Source organism: Arachis ipaensis, chromosome B08, assembly GCF_000816755.2.
Source record: "Arachis ipaensis cultivar K30076 chromosome B08, Araip1.1, whole genome shotgun sequence".
Taxonomy (NCBI): domain Eukaryota; kingdom Viridiplantae; phylum Streptophyta; class Magnoliopsida; order Fabales; family Fabaceae; genus Arachis; species Arachis ipaensis.
This window is the reverse complement of record NC_029792.2, coordinates 102,637,084-102,649,909: the sequence shown is the minus strand read 5'-3', so window position 1 is coordinate 102,649,909 and position 12,826 is coordinate 102,637,084. Positions and strand designations below refer to the sequence as shown.

The 12,826-nt window shown below is 35.9% G+C and overlaps 1 long non-coding RNA gene across 1 annotated transcript; it reads right to left on the bottom strand.

Moving 5' to 3' along the window:
- Window positions 10,680-12,118, bottom strand: LOC110265997. The gene is made up of 2 exons (XR_002352771.1): window positions 11,707-12,118; window positions 10,680-11,504 (listed from the first exon to the last, which is right to left on the bottom strand). It is a non-coding gene; the product is annotated as an uncharacterized LOC110265997 (long non-coding RNA).

Here is a 12,826-nt window from a genome sequence, read left to right as displayed (position 1 = left end):
CACTTAACACACATATCAAGGCATCTAATGGTAATAAGAGAGGATTAATAATAAGCAAAAAAGAAGCATAAGAAGCATATTTTCAATCAAAGCACATAATTAGGAAGGTAAATGTAAAACTAGGCAAATAGTATGAATAAGTGGGTAAAAAATGCACTCATAGTATGAATAAGTGGGTAAAGAGTTGATAAAATCCACTCAATTGAGCATAAGATAAACCATAAAATAGTGGTTTATCAACCTCCCCACACTTAAACACTAGCATGTCCTCATGCTAAACTCAAGAGAAGCTATAAAGATGAAGAGGAATGGTAGAATGCATGAAATGCAACCTATCTGTATGAATGCAACTATATGCAGAATGTTTCTACCTACTTGGTTAAAAGTAAACAAATCTTTTAAGAACATACATGAACTGGATTTCACTAATTCAAATCATGAAAATGAAGTACAAATTCAAATCTTTTATTTTTGATGTGTGTTTTTCTCTCTAAAATTGTGATCTTTGTCTTGCTTAATTCTATATTTCCATAATTTGATGTATGCATACACTTACATGATTGAGGCCTTTGTTTCACTGAGCTTACATACCCATATGGCCTTACCTTTTCATTATTCTTTGCAAACCCATGTTGAGCCTATTATACCCCTTTGTTCCTTACTTTAGCACATCATTAACTCTAAGCAGAAAATAATAATGTCCTTAATTTGAATCCTTAGTTAGCTTAGACTAGTGAGAGTGCTCATAAATTAAGTGTGGGGAAGTGAATTTGGAAACATTTGGTTTGAGAATTGAGTATGTTAGAATTTTCTGAAAATGTGAAAAAAAATGTTTAGGATATGATTCATGCATCCAATAATTTAATCATATGCATTGAGAAAAAAAAAATATATGTATAAAAAAAAGGATGAAAAAGAGAAAAAGAAAAGAAAAAAAAAAGAGCAAATAAGTAAAAAGGGACAAAATGCCCCAAAGTAAATGTTGGTAGCAATGCATATGAGTTGTACTCAAATCAGAATGCATGAAAAACATGGTTAATGGATAGTTAGATGTGGTATTTTGATTACATGGATTGTCTTAAGTTAGGTGGAAAGAGTTTAAGTTAATTAAGGATTCAGATTTTAGTCCACTTGGCTAAATACAATCCTACCTTGACCCTAACCCCATTACAACCCTTAAAAAACCTCTTGATATGTGTATCTGTGCATTAAATTTTTGTTGATTGTTAGATGAAGAGCAAGCCTTAGAAAGTAAGGTTAGTGGAGAATTGAGAGAATCGAACCTAAAACACTTGAGTGATTAGAGTGTATACACTACCAGTGAGGGTTCGATGCTCAATTCCTTGTTCCCTGCTTTCGTGAGCTATTTTCTTCTTCAGCTATGTCCTGTATGTCCTCTTCCTCTTTAACATCTTCTATTTCTACTACCTCTTCAGCTGAGGTGTGTTCTGGTGGGCTTGGTTCCTCTTGATTCCTCTCTTGCAGTGTGGTTCCAGACCTTAGGGTGATGGCATTAATGCCTCCCTTTGGATTGGGTAATGGTTGAGAGGGGATTCCAGTGGAGCTTGAAGGTTGGTTACTGGAATTTTGCGTTGATCCAATCTGTGACATAAGAGCTTGCAAAGTAGAGGTGAGACCATTCAGATTGGCATTAATACTATTCATGATGTTATTTTCCATGGTCTGTTGTCTTCGCTCGAAAGATTGTAGGAGCTCTTCATTAGGAGATAAAGAGGAATGAGTGAATTGAGAGGTCTGCTGTTGATTATTCTGTGGTCCTTGGTTTTGCCTCAAGTGAGGTGCTCTGTAAGGTTGATTCTGCTGCCTGTTGTTGTTATTATTCCACCTCTGATTTTCCTGATTATCTCGGCCTCCTCTGTTATTGTTGTCCCTCCAATTCTGGTTAGAATTGTCCTGCCATCCATGGTTATTATTTCCACTTTGATTGTACCCTTGGTTGGGGCGGTCGTAGAAGTTATGGGTGGATGCCACCATGTTGTCTTCTTGTTGGAGCTGCGGGCATTCATCAGTATAATGGCTATAATCAGCACAGATTCCGCAAATTTTTTGCGGGACTAATTGTTGATTTTGCTGTGGCGAGGGAGGTTGAACTTGCTGAGCTTGTTGTTGATTCAATTGCATCTGCTTCAGCAAGTTGGTCATCTCACATATACTCTAAGCTAGAGCCGTAGTCTCTCTGTTAGAGGATACTTCTGCAACGGCTTTTGAACGGCCTTGCTTTTGCCTGTGGTTCCTAGTAGATTCAGCTAAATCACTGATCAATTGCCAAGCCTCATCAGTGGTCTTGTACTTCTTCATAGACCCATTGCTAGCACTTTCCAATGTGGTCTTATCTTGGGGCCTCATGCCCTGTGTGATATAGCTAAGTAACACTATCTTGTCAATCATGTGATGGGGGCATGCTTCCAGAAGATTATTGAAGCAAAGAGAGTCTCATTGTCATCCTGAACAATTGTGGAAATATCCTTTCTCAGTTTATCAGTAACTTCAGATGGAAAGAATTTCTCCAAAAACTCCTTTCTGAGTGTATCCTAGTTGGATACATTTGCTAGAGGTTGAGTGTAGTACCACCCTCTTGCTTTTCCCTCGAGAGAAAATGGGAAAACTTTCAGCAAAATTAAAGTTTCATCAGTACCATCACGCCTGACAGTAGAACAGGCTACCTGGAAATCTCTCAAGTACTTGATAGGCTCTTGAGCAGGTAGGCCATGAAACTTGGGCATCAAATTTAGCATTGCGGTCTTTATTTCAAAATCTGTAGCTATCGCTGGATGATGCGCTTAAAACGGTTGTATTGTAAAATCAGGGGCTCCTTCCTCCTGGATGGTAACTCTCCTAGCTGCCATGTCTTCTGTACGTAAAACAACCGAATCAGTAGAACGGGGGCTGGTTTCTTCCTCAAGTTCACTTTCAGATCCGCCCTCAGAGCGGACTAACTGACGCTATTCTCGCCTTATTCGTGAAATAGTCCTTTCAATTTCAGGATCGAATATTAGCAAGCGCGGATCAGGAAGTGAACGCGTCATTTGACGAAAGAAACATGCAGCTCATATTAGCAAAATAAAATAAAATGCAAATAAATAAATTCTAATTAATAACTTTAGCACTCTATTGCAACTCCCCGGCAACGGCGCCAAAAATTGATGAAGCAAAGAAGTTGGTGAATTAAAAATTATTAAAATAGTTACGTTGCAAGTATAGTTCTTAACTCACCGAAAATCTGCCTATCAATTTAGAAATATGTCACAGAGAGTTTAAATTAAAAATTACTGGGAGTTGGAGTCCCAGGTCGTCTCCCAACGAGTTGCAGAAAAGTATGCTATTTTATTAATTAGATGGTCCAAGAAGTTGAGTTAAGTAGATGGAAAATTAAATTGAGAAAATTTAAATAATATGAATAAAGGCCTTGACTGGGAGTTGATTAGTTGGATTCTCTATCATTGATGGGATGATTTCAAGATTAATTTATAATTAATGGTTGTTCTGTTTAGTTATCCCTTACTAGGTAAAAGAAAGTCAAACAAGTTGGAATGCTAGATCTGTTCACGAGTTGCAACCCACTTAGTTCAAAGGGATTGGTATTAGTGATTAGATAACAATCCAACAGTTAATCCAATTACAATTTTTCTTTCAATCCTTCCAACTCAAGAGTTCCTTTCAATCAACTCCCCATCAAGTGAGGGAACTACTCACTCATTGTAAATAATAAATCCATGACACATGAAAGGGAATTAAAAGAAGACATGATTATTAGAATGGAAAATAAATTAAAATGGAAGAAATAATCCTTGTATTAAATAATCATGAAAGTATTCAAATGACAAAATTGAACAAAGCAAAGAACATGGAAGAATAGAGTGAGCTAATAAATTGAATCTTTAATTAACCCAAGCTTCAACCCAACCTATATATTTTTAATGTAATCTTAAAGTTCATACCTAGCTACCCAGAATTCCCTTTTTCTATCCATACTCATGTATCAACTTTATATTTGATTCTATCATATGTGCATTGATCTTTGAATTCTGAATTTAACATTGGGGTAATTTTGTCCCCCCCCCCTTTTTTTTAAATTAAAATAAATATAGCTTATCAATGCACATAGATTTTTAATTCTTATAGTTTCACATGAGTAGGTATCCAAATTCCCATTAAATTCTCATGACACATTCCCTTAACAACTTTTGTTCCCACAATTTCCCATACTTAACTAGCATACACAATTCTATCTTAAGCTAACCAAAGATTCAATTTGGGATATACAATTATTTTTCAGCTTAAGGTTAGTAATGTGGTAAAATATAGAACAAATGGGATTTAAAGGCTCAAAGTGGTTAACAAAGGTAATTGAAAAGGGTAGGCTTAATTTGGATAAGTGAGTTTAAACAAATAATGGCCTCAATCATGTGCAAGCATGCAAATATAATAAATATTGGACATATAAGATAAAACAAAATATAGATTACAATCATAGAGAAGTAAACACACAAGAATGAAATAATTATGGTTGAAAAATGTAACCAATTCAAATAGGCTCAAAAATCTCACAGGTTTTATGTGTTCGAGTTCTAAACCATGTTCCAGTATAATATCTCTTCAAACAAGTGTAACATTAAATTTTATTCAAATTAGTGAAATTCTCTAAAAATTTTCTTGAAAAAGAAAATATTACTTCAACCAAGTGGTAAAATATGCAAAAAATTAAACAAATATGCAATCAAACATGCAAATGCAACAATGAATAAGGAAAATAAATCATTGGTGTTGAGATAGAAGAGTAACTAACCCATGGAGATCGGTATCGACCTCCCCACACTTAAAGATTGCACCGTCCTCGGTGCATGCTGAGATGTGCAGGTAGACGGGTTGCTCCAACTGACGCTTGTAGATGGAGGTGCCTTAGTTGGAGATCTCTTGGTTACTTTCCTTGCTGGTGTCTTGTCAGTGGTCTTCTCTTTTTCTTTCTTGGTACCCATGCCTAAGGAATAAGAAAAAAGGAAGAGTGTAAAATATAGAAAACTAAGACTGGAAGGGAGGAAATTCCAAGTGATAAGGAATACCAAAGGAAAGATGATAGCCCAACTACATGATAGCTACAACATGTAGGAAAGACAACAATAAAGATCAAAAAGGGGCAATTCAAAATAATAAGATGCAAGAGGATAAAAACATGCAAATAATAGGCATGAGAAGCATAGCTCAAGCATCAAGTAATAATGTGCTAAATTAAAGAGCATGTGTAATGATGACAATTATGAATGATAATCCCAAATACATGTGGAGCACAAGTGTTGTGAAAAAAAGAGGCATGCAAGTGAAAGAGTAAAATAAAATAAGATTTAAAATGTCATAAAAGCTTTTTTCACAAACACTGGGTGTACAAGTTAAAATAGGGATGAAAATAATGTAATCCAAATGTATAAGAGAGCCATGAATAAATGTCAATTGTCAAATCTCTCCTCAGAATAGCCACCTGCTCAAATAAATTAAGGAACTTATCCAAATAAAACTCCAACACCAACATAAAAATGCATGAAAAAGAATTGAAAAAGAAAAAGGAAAGAACAAATAAATGCATTAAATTAAAGGGATAGAAGAGTAGAGGGGAAGAAGAAGAGAAAGAAAGAAGAAAGAAGGAAAGATAGAAGAAATTTGGATTAGAAAAGAAAAGATAAGATAATTGGCGCTTATCTGGATAAGTTGTGCGGCGCAGGCGACGCGGACGCGTGGGTGACGCGGTCGCGTGGTGCGCGATAAGGTTGGGTGACGCGGACGCGTGGGGTGCGCGATCGCGTGACTCGATTTGTGCTAGTGGCGCGAGTGCAGCCTCGCGGTCGCACAACTCTCTGTTCAAAACTTAGTATTGCTAAAATCCAGGGTGACGCGGTCGCGTGGTTGACGCGATCGCGTGGATGGCCATTTTCTTAAAATGACGCGGCTGCGTGGGGCACGCGTTTGCGTGGTAGGGCTTGGGCTTCCAGCACGAGTCCAGCCCAACTCCAGCTCAACTTTCTGCCATACACCCTTTTTACGCCGATTTCAGGTCACGCGGCCGCGTGGGTGACGCGGTCGCGTGGGAAGCCATTATTCCCATATGACGCAGTCGCGTGGGGTGATTTGTGCCATTGGCACGCCTCCAGCGCTGCTCCTGCGAAACTCTCTGTTCATATTAATATTGTCTCCCATCTCCTTGCGACGCGGACGCATCGCTGATGCGGTCGCGTCGCGTGCTCGCTTTTTTTTTTAATCTGAAAAGATGCAGAATGCAGTGTTAATATGAATGTGATGCAAAACTCCAGGTTCAATATAATAAAATAAAATAAAATTTCAAAAACAAACAAAACTAAATAAAATTAAAATTGAGAAAGGAATGATTATATCTACACCAACCTTTGCGTTTAAACTTAAAGCTTCCAACCATAATGAACCTTGCAGGACAATTCTTACCACTGGCCATCTTCCTCTTACTCTGAATGTTACAAAGAGCTCTAAGTTGACCATCCGTCTCCAGTAGCCCATATTCAAGTGGGATTAGAAAGCTAAAGGATATGAATTTTACCCACTTGAATGTTGTGAAGGATGATGGCAACTTAGGGGGAGGAGACTCCAATAACTTTGGCAAGGTGATTTCAAGATCCACTCCCTTGTGCTCTTCGACAACTTCCACCTCTTTGCAATTTTCTTCAATATTAACCTCTTCCTCTTGGTAGCTTTCTTCCAATTCAATCTCTTTTTCATTGCTCACCAAGGGCATGGAAGGAGGCTTTATGACTGGACTTTCCAATGGAGGTACAGAATCTCTTAAGTCTGCAACCACTTCTTCCTTTTTAATAATTGCTGCTTTGTCCAGTTGTTTAAGTATAAAATCGTACTCATCCTCGATGGTTTTCTTTCAATGACAACTCCTTTCAACTACTCTTTCATCTTTAAGGGTCTCTCCTACCTTTACCCGTAGGGCCTCCTCGAGCTCTTTATGAAGTATGGATTCGCGAAGATGATTCCTTCTTTCCTGTTCCATATCAATAGCATAATTGGGATCATCTTGCTCTTGGATTGATGGATGTGGGTGCTCTTCCATGGAGGGTGGTGATGGGATGAAAAGATCATTATGTGGTTGAAAAGGAAGTGCACTAGAGCTTGAGGGTTGATTGTTGAAGGTATTTGGTGGTCTGATTTGGGCGACGAGAGCTTGTATAGTGGAGTTTAGATCGGCAAGTGCTTTCTCCATGGAGGTTTGGGGTGGATAGGAGGGTTCATTTGGCTCATAAGGTGGTTGGTATGGTGGATACGGGTTAGGGTCATATGGAGGTGAATGGTGAAAAGGGGCTTGTGAGTATGGTGGTCCAAAGTCATGTTGAGGAAAGGGTTCATAGGCATATGGTGGTGGTTGTTGATAGTCCACTGGAGGTGGTTGTTGCCATGAGGTTTGATCAAATCCTTGTGGCTCCTCCCATCTTTGATTGTTCCAACCTTGATGCCTGTTCTCATTGTAATTTCTTCTTCCTGCAACATTATTGTAACCAGACTCATAGCCAAAGGGGTGAGAGTTCATAGTATCAAATAAAATTTAAAAATGAGAATAAAAAAACAATTTTAAATTAAAAGGTTATTTAAATTTTGAAATTTGAATTTTTGAAATAAGATAAGATAAGATAAAAATTTTAAAAATAAAAATCTGAAATTTTTTTTTCGAAAAAAATTAATAAAAAAATATTTTTGAATTTAACGAGGAAAGAGAAAAACAATAAAATGACACCAAATTTCAAATTTTTAGATCAAAACGAAGAAAACAACTAAGAACAGCTTGAAGGTCAAGATGAACGCGAAGAACAAATTTTTGAAAAATTTTTTTAATAACTAAATAAAAACCAATAACCTCTTAATTTATGAAAAAGTAAAAATAAAAACAAAAATAAAAACAAATAAACAAGTAAAAAGCAAATATTTACAATAACCAATAATAAGGCACACGTTTGCAATTCCCCGGCAACGGCACCATTTTGATGAGAGAACTTTTGCGTGGTCTAGAAATTGCGTTGATCTTCGAATCCTATTTATTTCCTAAGAAAAGGTTTGGATTATTGAAGCTCAGTTCAATTAGCAAAGATAACAGTTATCAATTATGCTGTTGAGTTGGATAACTTCTGAGTTACTGATTTCTTAACCAAAACCAAAAGGGGAAAAGTAAATCTACTGGAATAAAAATGTCTTCAGATGGGAAGCAGTAATCATGTAAATAAAAGAAAGCAATCATGAATTGAAATACCTCAAATAACATTCATTAAGAAAATTATATGTAACATGGAAGAGTTCATAAATTAAATAAAAATAAAGAACCTGGGATTAAGAGTCACTCCTAAAACTAAGAGAAGTCCTAAATCCTAAGAGAGAGAGGGGAGAACCTCTCTCTCTAAAAACTACATCTACTCCTAAAATTGTGAATATGAAAGCTTTTCTATGAATGAATGCATTCCCCCACTTTATAGCCTCTAATTTGTGTTTTCTGGGCCGCAAACTGGGTCAAAAACAGCCTAGAAATCGCTGGAGAAGAAATCTGCCATGCTGGTTTTTCGTCACTGCGATGCGGCCGCATGGGTCACGCGGTCGCGTCACCTAGCATCAGAGAAGCTACAGCATATTATATATCAAATCGAAGCCCCGGATGTTAGCTTTCCAACGCAACTGGAACCGCATCATTTGGACCTCTGTAGCTAAAGTTATAGCCGTTTGAGTGCGAAGAGGTCAGGCTGGACAGCTTAGCAATTTTTCCAACTTCTTGTATTCCTTCCACTTTTGCATGCTTCCTTTCCATCCTCTGAGCCATTCCTGCCCTATAATCTCTGAAAGCACTTAACACACATATCAAGGCATCTAATGGTAATAAGAGAGGATTAATAATAAGCAAATATAAGATCAAAGAAGCATGTTTTCAATCAAAGCACATAATTAGGAAGGTAAATGTAAAACCATGCAAATAGTATGAATAAGTGGGTAAAGAGTTGATAAAATCCACTCAATTGAGTACAAGATAAACCATAAAATAGTGGTTTATCAGCTCCTCACCCCCAACAATGGGGTTTAGAGACTCATGCCGTAGAGAATATAATATGAAACGTGTAAAGTGTCATGAGGTACAAGATGAATCACTAAAAGTAGGGCTGGGCATGGTTTGGATTTTTATAAATCCAAACTGGATCCATTTCAGAACCAATTTTATGGTTCATGAAACCAAACCAGAACTGGATTGAAGAGAAAAACCGATTTTAAACCGATTTAGAAAAACAAAAACCGATTTTAAACCGGTTTTAAAATTTAAATCCGGTTTTATTTATAAACCGGTTTTAAATCCAGTTTTACATATAAAACCGATTTTTAATCCAGTTTTACATATAAAACCAGTTTTAAATCCATTTTTTTAAAATCCAAATCTAAAATCCGGTTTTTTTAAAAAATCCAAATCTAAAATCTGGTTTTTTTTATAAAATCCAGTTTTAAAACCAGATTTTTTAACCAAAAATTCAGTTTTAAAACCAATTTTTGAAAATCCAGTTTTAAAACCAGTTTCTTTAAACAAAAATCCAATTTTAAAACTAGTTTTTAAAAATTCAATTTTCAAACCAGATATTTTAACAAAAAATTCACTTTTAAAACCCGTTTTTAGAAATTCAATTTTCAAACCATAATTTTTTTAAAAGTAAAATTAATACTAAAATTATTTTAAAGTGTATAGGTTAATTACAACTAGAATTTGGTTCTTTATAAATTGAATTAATGTATCCACAAATAACATCTCAATTTTCCTACCAACATCGTATAGACAATAACCAAACAAAAAATTTTGAAAGGAAAATAAATTAGCGTTATATCTTGCCAACATTCATAATGAATAACTGGACATTTTTCTCAAATACATGAAATAGTAGTGCAATTTGCAATGCAAATATATCTAAGCAAAAACTTCTAAGAGAATATTCAATGTGATTTTGATCAATTGTCTGATTGAAAATCATTATATGCCTAACTTATAAATACACCAATAACTAATTTCGACTTGAATGTAGAAAGATTTAGACCAAAATTTATTGCAAGAATAAAAGAATTCTGATCATAAATAATAAATAATCTATTACTAATTCCTTTTTTCATTATTAATTCTTCACTTGCAATTTTTCCTCCATCCCTTGATCATTTATATCAAGAACTAACTCTATTATTTCTTTAACAAGATCAACAATGACACCATCAATCTTCATTAGATGTTGCATGTAAATTGCCTTAAGAACATTGCTTAATTTTCCATATATAAAGAGACAAAGCTTATTAGAACACTCCTTGATCTTTCTTAGCTTACAGCTTCAGGATTTCTAAATAAGTAAATATTTAATTTCTTTGACTTCAAAGACTATTCCTTGCAATCTATGTTCTATGCAAAGATTTTAGAGCCTCTTCTAATGAATTTCTTCTCACATCTACATAAAGTTCACATCCTCCTTCAGTTAAAAAGAATAAAGGGTATGTGCTTTGCAAAGTAAACATGTACTTCTTTAAAAATAATTTTGTGATCTGCTCCAGCAGCCAACCAATCTTTTTGATACATCATCAACATGATTTGGATAGAGAAATGAAAGAACTTCAAAAAAGCTAGAACTTCTGACATCTTTCACGGATAGTAAAATAATCTTCAAGGTTCAATTATATTTTTAAAGCAAACACAAATAAATAAAAAAATAATGAACAACAACAAAAGGCAAAACTACAAAAGCATATATATAGATAAAATCACATATTCAGAAGATCAATTAAACATTCGCCATAACATAATCAAGCACAAATCCAGCAACACAAACTCAACCAATACAGCTTCATAATTTCAGTTTATATATCATATGATTGAGCTTCTAACTACCCTAACCCTTATTCTTAGTAGCTGATTTCTCTTAGTATAATTCTCTTGGTCTTAAATCACAAAAAACCTGGAAATCCATTGTTAACCATTACTAAAAATTTTACAATTTGCATCCATATATTTCTGTTTAGCTTTGGCAGGGAATAAAATACTGCTAAAAAGCAACTATCAACTATAAACTATTCCCTAATAAAATCATACTTGCATCCCTTCCCCAGTAAACAAACAATGAACTTTGATGTGTTGTATCCTCAGCAATAAACCATTAGCAAAGTGAAATATCCTATGCTTTAACAGTATGCTAGAACTAGAAACCTGGTGCAATGTCTCAACAACAGAGTAGCATGATGAATGAACAGGAACAAAATTCAAAGCTAATTAAAAAATTTAAACACAAGGCAAGGCAAATACATGGTGCTTGGTGAGCCTCTGCGAATGGCTCTGTCTTCTTACTTCTTAGGGTGGAGATCAAGAGCTTGACGTGTACTTCTTCTTCTTATAAACTTCCCTCAAGATAGCCTTCTACTTCTGAGAAATCATCGTCAACACTTGACCAAAGGACAACCACACAACCTTGCTGCAAAAAAAAAAAACCCCAAAATAAAAATGGCATTAACACAAACACTTGATATGCATAACAGCATAAGCAATCAAACCTTGTTCAGTTTTTCAAATTGATGGAATGGAACAGAACAGAGAAAAACATGGAAGCACCTTGAGGGTACCCAGAGAACGGAGAAGAACAGAGCTGGGTCACGACGAGAAAAGGCGGACGGCACCTTGAGGGTACCCAGAGAACGGAGAAGAACAGAGCTGGGTCACGGCGAGAAAAGGCGGACGGTGGAACCGCGGATGGCGGAACAGAGCAGTGGCGCGACGCGCTTGTGGTGGTGGTGGCAGCTACAAAACTGCAGTGCCAGAAGCCTGCTCCGGTGTGGCGGTGCCGGCTGGCGGCTGCGGGCGAAGGAGAAAAGGATTCATGAATCGTGACGGTGCTCTGGAACTGGATTTTTTGAGAATCAAAAGTTAAGAATTAGGGTTTTGTGAGATTTGGATTTTAATCTGGATCTGGATCCGGATTTGGATTAAAACCGTTTAAATGGATTGGACTTAAAACCAAATTATAAAATAAATTTGGTTTGGTTTGGATTTTTTTTGTTTAAAATTGGTTTTTTTTTAAAGGTTTGGTTTGGATTTGGTTTAAAATCCAAATTTTGGATTTTTTTGCCCACTCCTAACTAAAAGTAGTTTCTATAGTGAACTGGTGACCTAGGGTTACAGAAAATAAGTAAGCTAGGGTGCTTAGTGTAAAAATCCACTTCCGGGGCCCACTTGGTGTGTGCTTGGGCTGAGCATTGAAGCTTTCATGTGTAGAGACTTTTCTTGGAGTTAAACGCTAGCTTTTGTGCCAGTTTGGGCGTTTAACTCCAGTTTTTATGCCAATTCCGGCGTTAAACGCCAGAATTCTTGAGCTGACTTGGAACGCCTGTTTGGGCTATTAAATCTCGGGAAAAGTATGAACTATTATATATTGTTGGAAAGCCCAGGATGTCTACTTTCCAACGCAATTGAGAGTGTGCCAATTGAGCTTTTGTAGCTCCAGAAAATCCACTTTGAGTGCAGGGAGGTCAGAATCTAACAGCATCTGCAGTCCTTTTTCAGTCTCTGAATCAGATTTTCACTCAGGTCCCTCAATTTTAGCCAGAAAATACCTGAAATCACAGAAAAATATACAAACTCATAGTAAAGTCTAGAAAATTAAATTTTAAATAAAAACTAATAAAAATATAATAAAAACTAATAAAAATATACTAAAAACATACTAAAAATAATGCCAAAAAGCGTATAAATTATCCGCTCATCAACCCTCAACTTATTACTCTGGTGCATAACAATTGT